Below are 19,777 nucleotides of genomic sequence, written 5' to 3'. Positions count from 1 at the left end.
GAGTTTAAGAGTAAACCACATCTTACCCTCCTGTGCGAAATTTGAGGTCCTGAGCGAAAAATCCTTTTAGGCTGTTCTTTAGCCAACACATTCCTTTTCACTCCAGTCGACTCTTAGGAGAGGATGCACTGGTTAAAATTTACTCCGTTTTTAGTTTTTTTTTAAATAAGCATCCCTCCTAAATGTGTTAATAATGTGTTAAAGCAATGAGTCATTATCCATTAAAGTAAACAAAAAAAACCTTATGTTTGGCGCATGATAGCCTGAGTTGCTTATGTGCCATGAAACACAACACAACACTTCCGGCGGTCCAGAGGCACAACACGGCGGCAACTTCGTGCTCGCACCGCGCCATCACTGTGGTCTCCGCCTACAAGAGGCAGGCTGAGGTTCCGGAAGGAGAAGTGACTCTTGCTCCTCATGGGGCGGTCGTTCCACCCTTGGAGCAGGAGGTGCAAAAGGCGCTGGGTGACGCCGGTTGTGTTGTAAAATGCCACCTTGCTCCGTTTTCACGACATAACTACGTGGTCGTCGTGCTGGACTCAGCACTGTAGCCTTGACCTGCTCGGGTCGCACCCAGACACACTGGCCTGTTTGGAGCGATGGCAGGTCTCGAGCTCCGTGACGCCTGTTAAAGTCCGTGGTCTGCTTCCGTGTGTAGGCTGCATCCTTGCTCCTCACGTCTTTCCTCGATGGCCAGTGAGGACGTAGCTGGGAGTCCTGCTTCAGAACTTTAGTTCGGAGTTGTCGACCCATCAAGAGCTGTGACGGGCTGAAGCCATCGACTCCTCGGGTGTCCCGGTAACTGAGGAAGGCCACATGAGGATCTGTTGCTCTTCTGAACAACTAGTTAATGGTCCTGACTATTTTCTCCGCCTGTTCGTTCGATTAGGCATAGTGCGGGCTGCTGGTGACGTGGTGAAAACCGTAAGATGCCGCAAACACTGCGAACTCGTACGAGGAGAATGGTGGACTGTTGTCCGATCGGACCTCTTGAGGAATCCCGTGGCGGGTAAAGATGCTTTTGAGGACGCCGATGAAGACCTGAGCCGTCGTACTCCTCAAGGTAACAACTTTTGGGTGCCTGGAATAGTCAACAACCGAGATAAAGGTCTGGCCGCGGAGATCGAACAGGTCCATGCCGACAAGTCCCCATGGATGTCCCGTTGGGATCGTGGTGGCCTGGGGCTCTCCAAGGTTCACACGAGTGGAGGCGCACTGGTCGCAGTTGCTTACCAAAGAGGTTATGTCTGCTGAAATTCCAGGTCACCAGACAGACTCTAAAGTAAGGGTTTTTGTCCTGTTGATGTCTTCGGGTCCTTCGTGCAACAGCGTCAAGACAGCCGGCAGAAGGGAATGTGGGATGACTATCTGGGCGCCTTTCAGCAGAACACCGTCGCAGACGGAAAGCTCGTCTGCTGCCGCGGGGCATACTGGGAGAGGTGCATCGGCAGCTTGGGCTTCTGTGGCAATCATGTTGGCAGAACTAGGTGAGGGCCCTGCATTTGTCATTCGACTCTTGCGGCTGTCGTGCGTCCTGTGGGCTCAGCGACAAGATTTCTTGACTTTTAGGGACGAAGACCCTTCGGGGCTCGGGCTGTCGGCGTCTTAGGTCGTCGTCGTCGTAACCGACGTTTGATGTTGTCACGGTACTAAAACACCGGGGAACTCGTTTACGTCGCGCGCTAGAACGTAACGCGTACTAAAAAGCACCGGGACACTCGTTTACGCCTCGCGCTGGAATGCTTCGTGCTTCAGACACGAGACTTTACAGCAAAGCTGTGTACCTCTACCCCCTAATGTGGTTTCATCTCCCTTGGCAAAAACGCCAAGGCGCCAAGAATACTCTTATACACTGCACGTCCCCTCCCCCCCCCCCCTGCCCCAGGTTTCACGTTAGTGGAGATGGCCCAGGATTTTTAAGATACGATCACCAAAATATAGTGCAGCCCAAGAACTGTTACCCATGAGGTAAATGACTCCCTTTTTTTTCAGCTTCACTATTTCCTATTCACCTGTTCTCCAAAAGCACACGATACAAATCGCGCCTTACAGAACGCGGGACATGTCCCTTCTTTGAGCGCAATGCTATAGCTTTGAATCCTCCTGTCGAGCCGTAATCAGGTGCAAACACAATGCGATATATCTCGGCTAGGGGCACAAGCGCCCGGTAAATTCACTCGCGCTCAAGTCACTCTCACCACTTCATGCCATTTAATCTTTTTTTGCCAGGCTGCTCAAACGGAACGCGTGCTTGCAAAGTGACGGGCATACGTTTCCCGCTGCTCATTAACCTAACCTTCAGAACCACACAGACCACGTACAGGTCACTCACTGAGGAGGCCCACAATGCACCACAGGATGTGAGCTTACTGATGCCCCGCGCGGGGCACCTTGTGAATGGTCCTCTCCCGGGGCACGTCACGCGGCGGCCGTGCACCGTCACGGCGAGCGCACGTGCTGGGTGTGGCAGGGAGGCGGTTGGCAAAACATTCGGACCGGCGCGCGGGGCGTATGCAGTGAGGCTGCATTAGACGCGCGCAAAAGTGGAGTTTTTGTTTATGTGTTGGCTTTTCTGGTGCCGCTGGGCTGCTGTGCTCTCGGCTATGCAAATCGTGCGAGCAAAATCAGAGCCATCAGACTTTTCCGACTCCCCAAAGAGGTAAATTCGGCGGGTATTGTGGATCGTTGGGCGGAATGTGCCGAAGAGGCTGGCAGCCAAAGGAGCGACATGGTCTGCTCTTACTCATAGCAACATTTCCCATTCTCGAACTTCTGCTGTTCTTCAAAGCGCAGTCATACCCGTCTACATTGGCAGTCCGCGCTGATAAGTGCCATGAAACGATGCTGTTTATCAACCATCTGACCCCGCACGGGGCACCTTGAGTATTCATGGTGACGGTGAGCAGCGACACCGCGGACCCCGAGCTCCCAACATAAGCCGTGTCCAACCGTGGCGAGGTGTTTAAAGGTGAAGGGTAGAAGCCGTAAACGGTGGCCGTCGGAGCCTTGGTCAAGCTCCGGCCGATGGGCTCCCTGCCTGTCTACCAGGCAGGGAGCTCCGGGACCTCTTTGACTACCAGGGTAAGGTCAAAGGAAAAAGTACCCCCGTCTCCCTGCTTTCATATGTATCACATTGCATTTTCCAAACCCCCCTCCAAACGTGATCGGCCCCCGAAAAGGGGCCGCACCGAAGCTACATTCCCACCCTTGCCAACAATTGCACACCAAAAGCCAGATAACTATCCGCGATTCTTGATTGTTGAATCTGTTAACAAGTCGAATCCTATCTCCTCCCAGTCAGTGTTCCTTATCACCAAATTCCTTGAAGGAATCCTGGGCAAGTCTTTCAAAGCCAAGAAACTGAGAACCGGCGAAGTCCTGGTCAAGGTGAACACTCACCAGCAAGCCACAAGCCTCCTTACCCAGAATCGCATGGCAGATCTGGACATCAGAGTCACACCCCACCGTAGCCTCAATAGCTCTCAGGGTGTGATCTCTGAGCCAGATCTGATAAATGAGACAGAAGCCGATCTGCTCGAAGGTCTGAAAGGCGAGGGCGTGACGGCAGTGAGGCGCATCACCATGCGGCGAGATGATAAGCAAATCATCACAAAGCATATAATCTTAACATTTGACCGTTCCTCACTCCCCGAATCCATCAAAGCAGGTTTCATTCATTGTTCTGTCCGGCCGTACATCCCGAACCCGCGGCGCTGTTTCAAGTGCCAACGGTTCGGGCATGGCACCACCTCCTGTCGTGGAAAAACGACGTGTGCGAAATGTTCATCGCAAGATCATGAGACAGATAACTGCCAGGCTGAACAATTAATGTGCAGCAACTGTCATGGACCTCATGCTGCGTACTCCCGCACGTGTGAAATGTTCCAGAGAGAAAAAAAGATAATCAACATCAAGGTAACAGAAAACATCACTTTCCCAGAGGTGCGGAAGAGGTTCGCCTCTTTCCCTCTGGGGAGGTACGCCGACGCAGCTCGCCGGGGGGCGGAGCGGCGTCTGGTTTCTGCGGGGACCCAGTACCGCGAGTCGGACTTGGTCCCGCCGCCGCCCCCCCCCTGGGTTGCCTCAGGCAGCCCAACCCGCCTCCGCACCGCTCGCTGAGCCACCAGCGGCTGTAGGGGCAACCACGTCTGGTGGAAGCGATGCTGCATCCTCCACTTCCACTCCAGCGTCCCAAGCCACAGGCGAGGGCGCAGAGGAGATGGACTTGGGGGAGCCAGCGGCAGCTCCCACCCCCACCGCACCGCCTGCGCCATCCGAGGCGTTCCTGAATCCCTCGGTGGTTGCAGGCAAGGAAAAGCGCGCCCCAAAGGGTTCGCGGTCCAAGGAGCCTGATCTCTCAGGCGCTCCGAGGACATCCGAGGATGAAATGGACGTCGGTCCGTTCTTGTCTGCGGTGCACCGCAAGGAACGCGTCCCGATGCCAAAGCCTCCCGACAAGCCAAAAAAGACGAGAGTCACAGCCCCGAAAGACGACACATAAACAACACAGTCCAGTAGCTCCGAACACTTCATAATGGGAAGAGAGAACATAGTACAATGGAACTGCAGAGGCCTTCTGAATAATCTTGACGACGTGTATGAGATTCTGCATAGCAATCAGCCAAGTGTAGTGTGTGTTCAAGAAACACATTTGAATTCCAAGCACACAAATTTCTTGAATAGTTACATGGTCTTCAGAAAGGACAGGGATGGCTGCACACACTCTTCTGGCGGTGTGGCCATAATTGCCCGGAAATCCTTAGCCTGCCACCCTGTCACTCTGAACACTATCCTTGAGGCTGTAGCAATACGCTTGATAATATTTAATAGGTTGATAACGGTATGCTCCATATACATTCCTCCTGATGTTTCACTTTTAAGCTCTGACTTCGAGGCGCTGGTTGACCAGCTGCCCGAACCATACATCCTGACAGGCGACCTTAATGCTCGCAACACTCTTTGGGGCTCTTCTCGCACGGATGCCCGAGGTCGCCTCATAGAGAAATTCCTTACATCTTCAGGAGCATGCCTTTTCAACAGTAAACAGCCTACATACCATAACATAGGACACAACACATACTCATGTCTTGACTTGGCGATTGGCTCCGCAGTTCTCTTTCCTCTTCTCGAGTGGGGTGTGGGCACTGACCCTTATGGCAGTGACCACTTCCCCACCTCACTTACATATATAGATAAAGGCCCAAGCAGTTCATCTTCCCATAATAGGTTCAATGAAGCACGAGCTAACTGGAATACATTTACAGAGACATCCAAACTACACCACACATCCATAGGACACCTACACGTTGAAGAAGCTACCCAACTCCTCACGGCGCACATCCTCGACGCCGCCGAAAAGTCCATTCCCCACGTCTCTGGTGCCCCGCGCAACCAGCGGAGGCCGTGGTGGAATGAGGACTGTAGGCGGGCGCGAGAGGCCCAGAACAAGGCGTGGGGTATCTTTCGTCGGTACCCCACGTCGGGAAACCTCCTCTTGTTCGAACGGGCCAAGGCATTAGGAAGACGTGTGCGCCGTGAGGCAAAACGAGAGAGTTGGCGTACATTCATAACATCAATAAACTCCTACACAGACACACGGAAAGTATGGACACGTATACGCAAACTCAAAGGACAACAGACACACAGCCTGCCCCTGGTCAGTACAACAGGGGACACTCTGGAAGACCAGGCTGACACACTCGCACAACACTTCCAACACGTGTCCAGTTCAGCACACTACACGAACACTTTCCTGAAACATAAAGCCTCTTCTGAAAAGAAGTCCCTACGTGACAACAACAAATCACAGACTTCCTACAACTCCCTGTTTTCACTACATGAGCTGAGGGCTGCTCTGAGCACGTGTAACCCTCAGCTCCAGGCCCAGACAACATTACATATACAGTGATACAGAACTTACACACAGACACTCTTGTAACACTTCTTCACCTTTTCAACAAGATATGGCTTTCGGGGCACATTCCAAAGTCTTGGAGGGATGCCATAGTTGTAGCATTCTTGAAAGAAGGGAAGGACCCTTCTTCTCCCGCTAGCTGTCGACCCATTGCCCTGACCAGCTGCCTGTGCAAGCTTCTCGAGAAGATGATAAACCGGAGGCTCCTGTACTTTTTGGAGTATAACGGCCTTCTCGAGAGCTGCCAGGCAGGCTTCAGGGCGGGGCGATCCACGAATGATCAACTTGTGGCACTAGAGTCGTATATTAAGGATGCCTTCGTGCATAAACAGTTCTGTTCAACTGTGTTTTTCGACCTAGAAAAGGCCTATGACACCGCTTGGCGTTATGGGATCCTTACTGACCTGAAGTCATTCGGTGTTTCTGGTAATATGTTTAACACCCTTGCTAGCTATTTGTCGGAGAGAACCTTTCGCGTCAGAGTTGGTTCTGCACTGTCAAAGGTACACGTGCAAGAAAATGGCGTGCCGCAAGGCGGAGTTCTAAGCTGCACTCTCTTCATAGTAAAAATGAACTCCCTTGGGAAGGCACTGCCGCCTACAATTTCTTACTCCATGTATGTAGATGACGTGCAGATATCTTTTAAATCATGTAATATGTCCATCTGCGAACGTCAAGTCCAGCTCGGCGTCAAGAAGCTTGCCGGCTGGGCAGACAAGAATGGTTTTAAAATTAATCCCGGAAAGAGCTCTTGTGTTGTATTCTCCAGGAAGCGTGGGGTCCACCCGGACCCAGACATCACTCTTGCGAATGTGCCAATTCCTGTGAACAAGGAGCACAAGTTTTTAGGCATTTTATTCGATGAAAAACTTACATTCATTCCTCATGTCAAACAGCTCAAATGTAAATGCCTAAAGGCAATGAATATTCTTAAGGTTCTCTCACATCAATCTTATGGGGCCGACAAACAACTCCTGCTGCGCCTGTACACAGCGTTGGTGGGGTCCCGGCTCGACTACGGCAGTGTCGTGTATGGGTCGGCGACAAAGACCGCACTGAGAATGCTCGACCCAGTGCTGCATCTTGGCCTTCGCCTCTCATGCGGCGCTTTCCGAACTAGCCCTGTCGAAAGCCTTTATGTCGAGTGCGACAAGTGGTGTCTAGGGCATCAGCGGGAGTATGTTGACCTGCTGTATGCATCTAAGATTGTGTCCCTTACCAACCATCCTTTTAATCCCATCATGAACGATACATCAAACTTGCAACTCTTTTTAAACAGGCCATCCGTTTCCTTACCTTTCTCTCTCAGAGTTAGGGAGGAGGCTTCTGCACTCACGGTCCCTCTTTCAGACACGCACAAGACACCCATTCAAAATTTCATCGCACCATGGCATCTTCGTCCTGTATCATGCGACCTGTCATTCACTGTTGTAGAAAAAAATAGGGTACCCAAGAATGCAATTCTGCAGCACTTCCTGTTCCTGCAGGACAAGTACAGGTGCGCAGAATTCTATAGCGACGCGTCGAAAACTGGTTCTACGGTATCTTGTGCAGTGCACGGACCAAATTTTAGAGTAAGCAAAACAATGAATTTTCATAACAGTATTTACACGGCAGAAGCATATGGCATTTTACTCGTTACAAACCACATCATCAAAAATAAAATTCCCAAGTCCATTGTGTACACAGACTCTCAAAGCGTTGTACAGGCACTGTCATTTGGAAGGTCATCTAAAAACTATGTCATAAATGCTCTTTTCAAGGTACTAATGTCTGCATATGCCTCAAATCTTGAAATAACTATATGCTGGGTACCAGGGCATTGTGGAATCCCTGGCAATGAGGCCGCCGACCAAATGGCTGGTGATGCTGCTCTCATGACTACAGTTGACGTTACAACAGTACCTTACACCGACCTAAAGACACACATCAGACGACAGCTTCGTAACACATGGCAATTACACTGGAGTCAACAAACAGACAACAAACTACACATAATAAAACCACAACTTGGACGCTACATAACTGACTCACACAACAGATACACTGAAGTCGCCCTGGCTAGGCTGCGGATAGGCCACAAACATGCGACGCACTCCCACCTGCTCACTGGAACTTCGGGACCCACGTGTAGCAGGTGTGGAAAGGGCCTATCCGTAGTCCACATACTAATCACATGCAAGGCACTTGACACAACACGACACAAACATTTCCCGGAATTATACAGACAACACATTCCTTTGCACCCATCATACTTTTTAGCCGACGAACCAATGTTTTCTAGTCAACGTGTTTTAAGTTTTTAGCTGAGGTAAACTTTCTGCAGCTCTTGTCATATCATGTGTAATCACCCTGGCCCTATACACCAGCCATCTCCATTGTCTTTTGTTTTGCATCACCTTTACTTTTAGTCACATGTTTTAGTATGTACGGTCTCATCATAATTCAGTAACTTCTTCTTTGGCGCTCTTTGCCCATAGTCGGCCTTGCGCCAATAAAACCCAACTATCATCATCATCATATTAACCATCTGATAGATCATGCAGCATCAGCAGAAATTTGGTCCAGTGAAATACGGTGCGCGGGGGGGGGGGGGTGTAGTGGGGGGGGGCAGAGGGAAATCTTCTTGCTGAGAAATATTGTCATGTTTTGACGAGGTAGAGTTCTGAATTAAAAAGACAATGAATGCCTAACCTGATTAGGCGACGCGAAATAAATGTTTCGACGCGGGATCCGCGATAGCCGCCTGCCGCCAGATCGACCACAAGTTTGGTCGTATGGGGATCTGTTCGAGACGAACGAAATTCATTTCTTGTAAGTGCAATAAATTTTTACCTTGATAAACTATATTATGCCTTGAGGATGCAGCAAAACAGAGATGCCTGTCGTGCTCACAGGCTCACATGTAGCATCGTACCTTCGGCGCGAGATGGGCCGCTCACGCGTCTCGAAAAAACTCGAAAAATCTGTTTGCCCTAAGTGAACGGGCTCAGTGAATGTATTGATTCGTTGTGGCCTCGAGATGCTGGCGTATGCAGCGGTCGTGCAAGGAAACTGACTATTATTGAATAACGACTACCAAAAATTATTTCAGTGACACTGTCGCAAGCTATACGCACTAACCATATGTGGCTGCTATGTTACTCTCACAATGAAGATGAACCGTTTCGCGATTTCACCAGGGAAAAAGTTAACAGAACAATCGGTCAATTACGTAGAGCACGACATCATCGCGATATTTTTAGCGAAAATAATTTTTGGCTTTTGCTCTTTACATTTTTGTTTCGTTGCTGCTTATTTTACTTTTTAATACTTTCATGCTTTTACCTTTCCTTTTCCCCCTCGACATGAAATCGCGTTTACGTCACTGTCTCCGGGCGACGCAAAGAGACCAAGAACGTGGGCAAAGAGATAAAAGAGACCAAGGGAGTCTGAGGCACCGCGCTCAGCTTAAGCGGACCTCGAAAGCAACAATGAATGAGCTTTCCTTGGTATGTGTCCGAACACAAAGAATCTTAAAAAAAAAATTAGTGCCCTTCCACTCTATGAAGACGGATGACCTGCAAAGCTGGACGCAGTCCACGGGGTGCACGAAACAAAACACGCTTATCGTAATTTGCGATGGAGCATATTTCCTAGCCAATTAGCTGAATTAACCTCTGGTGGACCCAAGCTTTGTTCTTGCAGATAAACATGGAACTGCCTGTGTCCCGTGTCTCTCCCGCGTCGTAAGCATCTTACTGTTTCTGTAAGGCCGGGTTCAGACTGTTGCCGCAACTGTCGTAATAACCTTGAAGAATGACGTCATTTCACGTCTCAGTCAACCGAACTGCGAGATATGGCATTTTTTTTACGTCCATAGATCACGTGACGGGTTTTGCGTCGCTAATCTGAACATAGCCTAACACACAAACCCAACCCGCTCTACCACTAAGGACTCCGGGCAGGTCCCATTGGGCCGTTTAACGTCCGCGTTTAAATCTCCCACCAGCACAACGCACATGCCATCCATCAGTATACGGGCATGAAACCAATAGCTGCGCGTACACGCCTTCCCTCTTCCCTCCCACTATCCTCCGCTACAAACCTGCGCACTGCATAAACCGGAAAGTGGTCATGTGCGCGCGTGGTGACAGACGCCGTCGAAAATATTCCCTGAAAGCCCTCCGAAGAAGTGCTATTGGCTCACGCCGGCGTTCCAAGCGGGCAATTTGCTGTTCATCCGGGAGGGCTTCGCCGCTACTCCACGAGCTGAACTTGAGGCAGTAACGGCGGTGCCAACAGCTTTCCGTTGTTTTTGCACCCATTCGCGCTTGTGTTCGGGCCAAACGAACGGCATGCATCCGTCCCATAACTATTTAAGACCTGAAAGCCCTTGAGCTCTATTCTCGCGTACAAACATGTGGCTGTCCGCTTTACTTCCATCTTGTATACATCTTACTGTGTGTAAGATGTCCGTGTGTGTTCGAGATTTCGGCGCACGTTAAAGATCCCCAGGCGGTCAAAATTAATCCGGAGCCCTCCACTACGGCGCGCCTCATCGCCTGCGTTGCGTTGGCGTATTAAACCCTACAATCAATCAATCAATCAATCAATCAATCAAGATGTCCGTGTAACACATGAAACCACACCCGAACCACCCGATTGAGGAGGATAGCCGACTAACCACATTGAGCCACGTATTTTCGACATCTAAATCTCCCACCAGTCCAACTGGCATTTCATCGAAGCGCACAGACGCAACGGATTCACAGTCAACAAGCTCCTCACCAAGATCACCGCGGCCACGCAGCTGATCCGCCGGGTCTCATCGAGACACGCCGGCATGAAAGAAGCACATGTACTGAGACTCCTGCAGTCTTTCGCTATCAGCCACGTCGCCTACATAGCCCCGTACCACAACTGGAGCAAGGCCGAGCGTGAGAAAATTGACGCGGCAATACGCAAAGCCTACCGAACAGCGATCGGCCTCTACCAGCACTCACGCACAGACCGGCTTCTCGACCTCGGCGTCCACAACACTCTGGCAGAAATAGCAGAAGCCCAAAACACGTCCCAGATAGCCCGGCTGTCGACCACACGCTCTGGACGACACATCCTGCAACAAGTGAATATCAGGCCCCGCAACCAGCCCGCCGAGGGCACGACCACCCTATCCGAACCCATGCTCAGACTCCTCCGAGTCCGCCCACTTCCCAAGAATACGAACCCGGAACACCATCCAGAACGCCGGCTGGCTAGAGCCCGATCGCTAGCCTCCACGTACGCCGCGGATAACACCGCATACTACGTCGACGCGGCGGAAGACCGCGCCCGGCCCAACTACTACACGGCAGTCGCAATCGCAGCATCCGATGGAACAATCCGCACGGCCGGCAGCTTCAAGGCCACGGACTCGCATCACGCAGAAGAGCTCGCGATCGCCCTCGCCGCGACCGACCCTCGATGTAGAACGATACTCAGCGACTCACGAACAGCGATCCTCCGCTTTGCGAACAACACAACAAGCACCAGTACGGCCCGCTTCCTCCACAGGACGGGACAAACGCGCCAGCACCCAATCTTTATCAGTTGGTATCCTGCACACGTGGGACCGCTCGACCCGGAGGGGCGGATCCGTAACCGGAACGAGGAGGCTGACCGCGCAGCGCGATGACTTACGTACCGTGCGACGCACACCAGCCAACACTCGGACCGCAATCGGAACAGCCAACTGCGAGCCGAAGAGAGCGAACCAGTACCACTGGAGACGTACGGAGACATCCTGAGATGATACCGCCACAACAGGCAGCGACTCCCTGCCCCACACCCGCAACTAACGCGCCGCGAAGGCGTGCTATACCGCCAGCTACAGACGGACTCAATCCTGACACCCGTGCTCGCCAGATACATCTGCCCAACGCTATACAACACCGACCGTTGCATCATCTGCAAGACCGCCCCCGCTACGACAGTGCACATCCTCAACGATTGCACTCGCCTACAAACACACTCTGAAGCACAAGAATTGCCACCAAAAGTGCGTGAAGCCATCACCTCCTCAGACTACAACACACAACTCCAGGCCGTCCGGCAGGTGGAGGAAGCCCTGACCCGACAGCGGGAAGGACCTGCGGTGGCGCAAACCATTACGGGCTCGACCCGCCCGGGATCGGGGCCGACCCCCACGGCCTAATTCACTCTGCCGGACACGCAATAAAGTTTCTCTCTCTCTCTCTCTCTCATCGGTAGCGGCATGAAGCCGAGCTGTACGTGCACGCCCCCCCCCCTCCCCCCTCCATTTTTCTACCCGCAAACCGTGCTCGCATAAACCGGCAACCGGTGATGGCGCATACTTAGGCTTGAAAGACACCGGCGAACATGTCGTTCAAGGCCTTTGAATTTGAGTGCAAACGGCGACGGCAGATTTCGGTCGCTTTAGGGGGGGAGAGGCGTCTGTTTATGTCCGCGTAACCGAGTGAGCGAACGCAGCAGTGACAGAAGAAAGAAAATGGAGAGGAGGGTATAGGGAAGGGTGAAGTGGAGTACGACACGTGCGGGCATCATCTCTCTCACTGCCTTTCCCTCACACATGTTTGTCGCCACCAAAGTGCGCCCTCCCCCTGACACTTTCCCCAGACGCTGTTCCATTCTCCGCTAATCCAAACCACGTGACGTTGGCGCGGGAGCTTCAAACACGATATGCAACAACATGCGCGCTGCTCCCTTGTGCGGGGCTAATCCGAACACATGTGACATTTGCGCTGGAGGTTCAAACTCGATTTGCAACATGCTGGCCGGCGGCGGCGGCGCACTGCGAGGTAGCAGCAGAGTAGCGCACGCCGCCGTACGCTCGCTGATCACGCGAACACTTCCTGGGACGCAGCAGAAATGCGCCGTGACCGTTAAGACTGCAGCTCGCGCTGCGCACAAATTTCATATTAGGGAGTGTAGCAATAGTCAGTTCATTCTTTGACGCCCACCCGTGCTTCTGTTTATTTTTCGCAATCATCTGATAACCGCACTACCGCCGTTAGCTGCCGACTGCGCAACTTGCCAAAGGGGCATCGGTGGAGGAGAGGGAGAAAATAGTTGTGAAAGAGGTGTCAGCGGTGGTGAGGAGAACTCCCGGAGCGGCGCTGAGTAAATTGATGACACGGGAATGAAAACTAAGGGAAGGGGGGGGGGCGGGGGGGGGGGGGGGGGGTTAGACATATACTGCTTCGCAGTAAAATCCTACAACAGGGACATAAATACTACCAATCAATTAGATGATTTGGTCACCCTGAATAATTTGTTAGTTGTCACCTTGTCGAATGTGTTAGCCACACTTTTGTTAAAAGTAAGCTTTAGTTGACGCTCACTCACTGCCTTATTGCTCTGACTACTGCAATTCCTTTTGCGATAGCTATACCGGATGTGTGCATTACAATCAGTATGTCATCGTACCGCGCCTGACCCCCGGCCATCGTTGCGTGTGCTACATTGCGGAATCTTATAACAGATTATGCTGTTACAAAATGAAAGGGAAATTTGACGTGCGGAGATGAGATGGGACTTGTTTGGGTAGACGCTCTTTAATTCGTCCACAGCAGTACTCCATTCCGGAAGGAGTAGCAGTAGAAGTAATGTAGCGTGTTGCGCAATCAGTACAAGTGCACCTTCGAAAAAAAGCAGATCTGAAAGAGAAAAAACTGCAGAATAAGCAGAAAAGATGATCGCTGGGTGAATGGGACAGTGTGAGCTACCGGCCTGCCTTTCTACACGTGTCATCTGCTTTATTACTGTTTCTGCTTCCAAGACAAGGTCGATGGCTTGAGTTTCTTGGCATGGGATTAAGTGCGCACCTTAACAGCTTTCCCTGACATATCTGTTGTTATTTGTATCTGTAAAAACGGAACTTGTCCACTGTACTGTCCTCAAAAACTGACCAAAGAACTCACTTCCTTCGCATTGATGACACGTTTGGTTGTGAAAGGCAGGGCAAAGAAAAGTATAGAGCAATATCCATGTTTTGGGGCTTTTTTTACTTATTCGGTTTTACTTACTTTTTGCGTAATAATTTAAAAACACGTGATTCGCCTTTTCCTTTTTGTTGCTGTCCGTGTAAACACATATTTAAAAAAAACTGGCGCATTTGATGCCCCCTGCTATATCTCTGCTCCGAGGCGCAGCTTACGTTGCAGGCCGGCAGACTTATTTTAACCAGCTGGTGATATTAAACGTGGATGAAAATCTCGATACACGGATGTTTTCGATTTCCATCTACTTCAGAAAAACGGTCGTGGAGAAGGGAGATCGAGGCCACTTGTGGTCAGCAGCAAACGGCCTAGCCACTGAGCAGCTCCTGTGGTCACACTTGTCAATTATTTACAACTTGCAGGTGTCGGACCTTTTAAAAAAAATATGAAACGCAAAACGTTTGCACACATCGAGTGTGGGCTTTCGCTGTTGCGCAGTGGAGCACTCCTGCAGCCTGATTGCTCCAATAAAGTCGCAGCTAGGGAAGGGCAAAGTCGTTTTATATCTCTTGCAAGCTGCCGAGAATGACATTTCGTTTGGTCAGCTTGCACTACGCTCGCGCTTCCAGCAGCAACAGACCATTGCTACATTGGTGCTCATTCATTTCCCCTGTTGTTACATTGAGCGTGATAATGATCAATTGTCTGAAGTGGAAAGTGCGCGAGCGGGTACGAATTTGGTGGTACGTGAAAAAAAAAAAAAGGCCTGAATGAATTGCATTGACTGTGCAATATCAACAACGGAGGGTCGAACCGTTCCGGCATGAACCGGTAACCGTTATTTCTTTTTTCGGTTGAGTTCCGGTTCGGGTTCACCGTGCTCGGGTTCAACGGTTCGGGTTCAGGTTCAGGTCCGGCAAAAATACCGGTTCAGTTCCGGTTTTCGGTTCGGTTTTGGTACCCTGATGTGTATATATATATATATATATATATATATATATATATATATATATATATATATATATATATATATATATATATATATATATATATATATACGAAGTTTTTTTCCGAAAAACAGGACCAACCTAACATTAAAGAGCACACCCTCCGCCCACCTAGCACTTGGACTCAAGATGTAGATCAATCTCCAGAATTAGATCTGTATTTAAAATTGACAATAACTAAGCAATCAAACAAGCGCAAGAACCTAACTCCGTCGGAAGAAGTTACCCTGAATAGCCTTTTAGCCAGAACCGACATAGTCACAAAGGCCAGCCGACAAAGGTGGTAGCTTCGTTGCTTTACCAATGCGAAAACACAAAAATGAAGCTTTTAGGCAGCTTAACAACCCTTGCCACTTGTGGGGATCCTGACGCCCAGGCCATTGCGCGATCACTGGGTTTGTGCCATCACGCGGCGCTTTTCCCCTCTCTCCTCCGAAATTCCGGCTCGTCTTGGCGCCTCTGTGTAGAGCCGAGCCGTCTCTCAAACTCTTGCGTGAGGTGAAGCCTCCAGAGACCGTTGCGGCGATAAAACACTGTCACGCAGCGGGCGCTCCGCCCTGGTAGCGGAGCTAACCTCACCTCATTGGTCCGTTTGAACGATGCCCGAACCCGACCCTCGCCGGGGACGCGAACGCGCGCCCTGCGCGGGGGCCCGTTCGGAGAGACGCTTCCAGGACGCCGAAGGCGTTGGCCGAAGGTATGTGACGCTTTCTTTACCAGCCGGCTGCAACTCTGTGGCGCCGGCGAAAGCCCACCAGCCCTTCCGGCTGCGGCCCGTGCCTAAGGCTGCTCCTGTCGCCCCTACGCTTGCATATAGTAAGGCCGTACCTACCACTCGACGATCACGCCGTGCAGTACGCGCCTGTGAGCGAATGGGCCCCGTCTCCCTCGCTGCTGCGAGCCGATCTGGCCAGCACGGCGATGCGCGCGCGCACAACGTGCGCGCACCCCGGAATTTGCCCTGACAGAAGAGCCCATTGGCTCTGCGCCGACGAAACGTGCGCACTAGCGCGTGGCGCCCCATCGCCCCTTTCACCTAACGGGAAGTACGTACCTGTACTGTAAATTGTGTAATTTGGACTCTAAAATATGTGACTAGAACGTTAGTATAAAATAAACGTCTTCCCTCCGTACCCTGGGCATATTCCTTTGCCGCCCCTTTCTCCACCTGCCCAACAGAGGCGGTGTTAAGTTGGCGCGACGGCGTTTCAGTATCGTGAGCGTGCTCAAATAGCTCGAACCCGCGGTGGTTCCTCGCAGTGTGCATGAATGCCTGCCTTGTGCAAAGCTAGCGTTATGCATATTGTGAGGTAGAGAGACCACACACTACAAGCCCTTAGATAACGATCCGAGGCTCTGAAGAATTGTTAGTCTGTACTCCTGGTACAGACTAACAATTTTTCAGAGTCTCGCAGATCTGCCATCTAGAGAATTAATAACGATCACTGACTCAAACTTCATGAAACCGAATAATAAGCAGGCAGGACGTTTTTACCACCTCCCAAGAGTCCACAAAGTTCCCGTAGAATCATTGTTTACTGCCTAAATTGCTGGCAGACCCATAGTTTCGAATAACAATACCCCAACCTAAGCATTATCTCTGTTTTTGAATCATCATACCAATCCGACATTCCGGCTCTTCTTCCATCATTCGTTCAGGACACTCCCCACTTCCTCCGCATAATAGAAGAGATAAATAAGGGTGGGCGTTTACCCAGCGGAACCCTCCTTGTTACTCTTGACGTTACCGCCTTGTATACAAACATCCTTTTCGTCGAAGGAATCGAAGCTGTTTCAAAAGCTTTATTAGAGAACCCGAACCAACATGCGCCAAAAGTGTACATAACTTTGTTAAAACTTGTTTCAACTCTGAATTATTTTGAATTTGACTCGTTTTACTTCTTTCAAGTTTTTGGAACCAGCATGGGTACTCCATTCGCGGCAAGGAGGAGGAGGAATAGACTTTATTGAAGCCATATAGGACTTCAGGGGATCAACCTGGGCTGGTCCTTACGTCCAGGGTCCCATTGGTCCTGCAGGCCTCATCCGCTAAGGATATCAGCTGGCGCTGACCCTCCGCGTCCGAGGCCCTGATAGCCGTCTCCCAGGTGTTGGGGTGGTCTCGCAGTCGTGCAGCGTCTTGTGGTGCCAGATGGTCGGGGCAGGCAAGGACCATGTGGTAGATGGTGCCGCGGGCCTGTTGGCAGTTGGGACATGCGGGTGAGGGGTAGAGCAGGTTCATTCTGGCTGGTGTCGGGTAGGTGTTGCTCTGGAGCAGACGCCACTTGACTTGCTCCCCCTTGTCAAGCAAATGATGAGGTGGTGGTAGAGTGCGCCGCTGCTCCCGATAATGTTTTGTAATGCTCCTAAAGGTGGTGAGGGGGTACGTGGGTCCAGCCGCTCTTCCGGATCTTCGTCCCCCGAAACCACGGCACGGGCGCTAGCTTCTTCGCGTGCCAAGTGATGGGCTCGGGCATTGCCTCTCACTTCGGTCTCAGTATGGGACGGAGTCCAGATGATGCTGATGGTCCGGTTCCTTTCTAGTGGGTGGTGGGTGTCGAGGATGTGATGAGCATCAGGGAAAATGCGACCACGTAGGTAGGCACGGCAGGCGTCTTGGGAGTCGGTGTAGATGTAGCGAGGATGCTGTATGATGGCCAGAGCGATGGCCACCTGCTCACCGGTCAGAATTTCTTCACTGACAGGGGTGCGAAGAGAAGCTACTTTCGAGTTGTCGTCCCAGTAAATGCCACGGCTACCACTTCACCTGCACAGACCAGGGCTGCGTCTGTGAAGGCTACTCTGTGAGGGGCTATGTACTGACCTATGCCAATATTTTCCTGGGGCAACTTGAAGCCACCCTGTTAAGCTCTTTTCCGCATAAACCTCAGGCTTACCTCCGCTACATAGACGACATCTTCATTATTTGGGAACATGGTCGCGCGACTCTAGAAACGTTTATATCTCATCTCAATTCCTCGCATACGACTATTAAATTGTCATGCCAGCGTTTTGAAAAAGAAGTGAACTTCCTGCATACTACCATCACTCTAGACAACGGTTAACTTAAAACCAAACTTTTTAGAAAACCAGCAGACAGGCAGCAGTATCTAGATTATAAAAGCCATCACCCGAGACACTGTAAACAAGGGATCCTTGTAGGACACGCCACCAGACTTTGAAGAGCATGCAGTGATGACAGGGACTACGTAAAGCATCTAGACGAACTCAAGTCCACTCTTATCAACTGGAATTCCCCTAAAAGCTCGCTCCATCAGGCGTGCCAACGTGCATCTAATCTCAAAAGGGACGATGTGCTCAACAAACAGCGACAAGAAGAATGCGCCAGGCCGTCTGCCCTAATAACTAAATTTTCAAACGCCCTCCCTAGCTTCAACAATATCGTGCTGAAATACTACCCCACTTTAGCCAGTAACGACCGACTTAAAAAGACGTTCCCGGAAGCACCAAGGGTTAACTACCGGAGAAATTGGAATCTAAAAGATATTTTAGTGTATGCTAAAACAGGGCCTTCAAAGCAACCAGTAATAGCCAGCTGTTTCCGTCCCAGACGCAAGACTTGCAGGCACCTGCAGACAGACTGCATTCCAAAAAGCACAGCCAGCAATTACGTTAACAAGATTAATTTAGGTTTTACGTGCACTTCATCCAACATTGTGTATATGTTAAAATGCTGAATGTGTCACAAACAGTGTATAGGCGAAACTAGTCAACCTATGAGCCTACGTCTTAACGGTCCCCGGGCAGATACTCTTAGCAAATCCTTCATAGCTGTAGCGCGGAATTTCAACCAATCAGGCCACAATTTTGAGACCTTAAGTTGTATATACTTCATCCAAACTTTAAGTCTCTTAGGGACAGAAAATACAAAGAATCCCATTTAATTCACAAATTCAGCTCCATGGAACTTGCTGGAATTAATTCGTCTAGGGGAAACTTGGAATCCTTGCGATATTCACAAGGAATATAACTTAGGCATTGTCTTACTTGTATTTTATCCAAACAATATGACCCCTCCCTTTGCTCCTTCTGTGGTCACCTAATTCCTTTTCTTTTCATTCCTTAGATTTCAGTTTAGTACGCACAGGCATCCTTCCAACCTTTGCTCTGGAATTCCATTTTATTTTTTGCCTGTATTTTTTGCTCGCTTTGTCTTGGGCCCCGTACGTCCTTTTAACTTTATTTTTTCATTTTTGAGGTTCAGAAAAGGCCTGTTCAAGGAATGTTGCTGTTGGCGACACGTGCCATTTCACTTGTGTGGTTATTGTGTGTGTGTGTGTGTGTGTGTGTGTGTGTGTGCGTGTGTGTGTGTGTGTGTGTGTGTGTGTGTGTGTGTGTGTGTGTGTGTGTGTGTGTGTGTGTGTGTGTGTGTGCGCGCGCGTGTGCGTGTGTGTGTGTGGTTTTTCTTTTTTTCTTTTTTCCTTGACCTAGTTATTTTCCCTTTTCTTTTGACCTGGGGCTTGCAGATACCTTCGAACTTCTCTCACCGCCTGTTGTGCTTCCAGCGTTTCTGAGAACCTTGCTGTAGGCCACGCGGCGTTGCAACAAACATGCTCTCATTCTTTCCCTCCAAGAATTTCCCCCCGCACGGGGCACCTTGAGTAATTTTGGTGACGGTATTGGCGACACCGCGGACCCCGAGCCTTCATACTCATGCTGTAATCTACCGTGGCTAGGAGTTTTAAGCTGAAGGGCAGAAACCACAAACGATGGCCGTCGGAGCCATGGTCAAGCTATACGGCGGATGAGCTCCCTGTCTGTTTACCAGGCAGGGAGCTCCGGAACCTCTCTCGGCATCAGGGTAAACCGAGCGAAGGAAGTACCGCCGTCCCCTGCTTTTTTTCAATATGGCTTTTTTTCTCTATCCCCCCAATCCAATGATCGGCCCCCCA

At 50.6% G+C, this 19,777-nt stretch overlaps 1 pseudogene; it reads right to left on the bottom strand.

The window, feature by feature from the left end:
* Positions 1-354: 354 nt before the first annotated feature.
* LOC144155931 (uncharacterized) lies at positions 355-1,140 on the bottom strand (annotated as a pseudogene).
* Between the last annotated feature and the right edge of the window lie 18,637 nt (positions 1,141-19,777).

The sequence above is a fragment of the Haemaphysalis longicornis genome, unplaced genomic scaffold (assembly GCF_048455015.1).
Source record: "Haemaphysalis longicornis isolate Haplotype H1 unplaced genomic scaffold, Haemaphysalis longicornis Haplotype H1 scaffold_1, whole genome shotgun sequence".
Lineage (NCBI taxonomy): Eukaryota > Metazoa > Arthropoda > Arachnida > Ixodida > Ixodidae > Haemaphysalis > Haemaphysalis longicornis.
Note: the sequence above shows the minus strand (reverse complement) of the source record. Positions and strands in the feature narration are given on the sequence as shown.